This window comes from Eublepharis macularius, chromosome 2 (genome assembly GCF_028583425.1).
Source record: "Eublepharis macularius isolate TG4126 chromosome 2, MPM_Emac_v1.0, whole genome shotgun sequence".
Classification (NCBI taxonomy): Eukaryota; Metazoa; Chordata; class Lepidosauria; order Squamata; family Eublepharidae; genus Eublepharis; species Eublepharis macularius.
In genome coordinates this window covers 37,118,503-37,120,883 of record NC_072791.1, presented here as the reverse complement: position 1 = coordinate 37,120,883, position 2,381 = coordinate 37,118,503, and the positions used below count along the sequence as shown (strand labels likewise).

Here is a 2,381-nt window from a genome sequence, read left to right as displayed (position 1 = left end):
CAACCTGTTTCACACTGTAGTCAACCAGTTACCCTGGCAGGTCAACAAGCATGGTATAGCAGCCAAAGCCTTGTCCATTGAATTTGATCTGGCCACTCAAAGGTGCAACACATAAGAGTGGAAAAAGCTGCCAGGTGATTACTGGCAACTGGTGGGAAAAATGCAAGTCACCATTGTTCCAATGGCATGACATCATTTCCAACATGAACCTGGAAATGACATCACCATTTTGGAGTCTACTTTAACAGAATGGCACTGAAACAGAGGTGCAAATGATATCTTGCCAGTGAAACAATGACATTTCCCCTGCTCCCCCCCCCCCCGTTGTCCTACGGAGAAGTGGCGCGCTTTCCAAGCATGGACCTGACTGCACTTTTTCACTTCCTTCATTTTACTGCCTATGGAATGATTCTTTAAAATGCATTTGTTCATGTGTTTATTGATGTATCTCTCACTGTGGTGCCAGGACAACCAGAAATTCATAGCTGTGCAAGTGATCTTAGCACCCATTTTCCATATCTTCGCACCTTCCCTACAATGAGTAAATCAACATGTGAACGTATTCAGCATTAGGGAACTGTGTATGAGTGCAGCATTCATCCAGTCAAACACATATGAGGTGTCATATCAGATATTGTGTGAAACACTGAGAAAGTAAAAGAGAAAACTTAAAAAGAAGATTGGAAGGACAGAGGAATGGAATACACATATGCAGATAAATATAGAAATTATGATGAAACAGAGCAGGGAGAATTCATTCCTACCTGCTCTGAAGTTACTGCTTCCTGGTGACTTCCAGGTCCATTTGAGGAGTATTTATTTACTTTGTTTATCCTGGTTTTCTCCCCAACAGAGATCTGTAGTGCCTTAAATTGTTCTCTTCTCTTCTACCTCATCCTCACAATGGCCCTATTAGGTAGGTTAGGGTTAGAATGTGTGACTGGCCCAAGTTTCTATGGCAGAGTGGAGATTTGAACCTAGTATTCCAGATCCTAGTCTGATGTTCTAACTACTAACCAATGCATGACAAAATGAAGCTAGTGACCTGGCCTATGCTATATGAAACTTGCATTAATTCAAGTTTTCAAAAAAATGAAGGAGCAGCTATATTGTTTCTCCTTTGACACGCCAGTGGTCTCTGAACTTACAAGGCATATCGCATAGCATGGAGGGGAGCAGTGGAAGAAGCACACATGCACCATGATTCAAAAGGCTATGGGGTGATTGGGTTGAGGACACAGAAGGAATTTTGGATAGTTCTTGGCGATGGATGCAGCATCTGTCTTCAAGACCTCAAGAGAAAGAAAGCAGGCCCAGATAGTTCTCCACTAATATCTATCCTAGCTTCTCCCTTCATACAGAAGCTTGGCTATGGAAATGGAATCCATGTTTACCTTATGAAAAGGTCTCCAAAAGGCATCTCACACTCATCCTGGGTTGTGAAGAAAATAAATCCTAAATGTGACTCCAGTCCATGAAATATGTATAAAAAATAATTGAATGACAAAGCTAAGATTCTGTGAAATCATCAACACCCAAATATTATGGGTGTTGAAAGATGCCTTTCACAAAACAAGAGGGTTGAAGTATCTACAGAATGAATAAAAATTGGTCCACAGAGACATCAAATCTTTCAGCATTGTCATTAAAGGTGCTTTTGAATCAATAAAGATCCATGATGTAGATATTTCATTGTCTGTGGATGAGAACATGATGGAGAGTGACCCAAAGACCCACTACATTGACACTGAGCCTTGGAAGCCAAAGGAAGCTCTGGGGGAAGACTTCTTTGTATTTGGGCTGACCCTGAGGGAAACAAAACTTTCCATATCTCAACTCACCCTTCCTGGAGATGACAAAGCATCAGACGAAGATGCATCTTTTGATGATGATGGCTTTGATGAATCTGTGCATTACGCCACTCTCCGGGCACCGCTACCACTCAGTGTGGAAGAACTAGGGCTGCTGTATCAAAATGTGGTTGAGCTGTTCTCTCTTTGCACCTTTGAGGATCCTAAGAAACATCCTGCAGCTACACTCATTGTTGGTCGCTTAGAGGCATAGGGATTCACAAAATAAGCTCATCCTCTGTGTCCCTTTACACATCTGTGGCTGCTTCTCTTTATTTTTTCTTGACATTTCTTCTTTTGGCTGCTGTTGAAATGACAAGATGTTGGACATATATAGTGTAATTACATGGGGATACCTTGACTTTAAATGCACAGAAAATGGGTTATTTACAGTGTGAACATTTTATACCCTTGAAAGATTGTTTTCAGTGATAGAAATATTTGCTGACTTGCTGTTGTTGTTTTTTTAATGGTGGATAGAAGAATGATGTAAACCGTTTCGGGAACCCATTGGAGAGAAAGATGGGATAT

The 2,381-nt window shown here is 41.1% G+C and overlaps 1 pseudogene; it reads left to right on the top strand.

Annotated features, from left to right (window-relative positions):
• The first annotated feature begins 1,193 nt into the window (after positions 1-1,193).
• LOC129323367 (lymphokine-activated killer T-cell-originated protein kinase-like) lies at positions 1,194-2,064 on the top strand (annotated as a pseudogene).
• Positions 2,065-2,381: the final 317 nt, after the last annotated feature.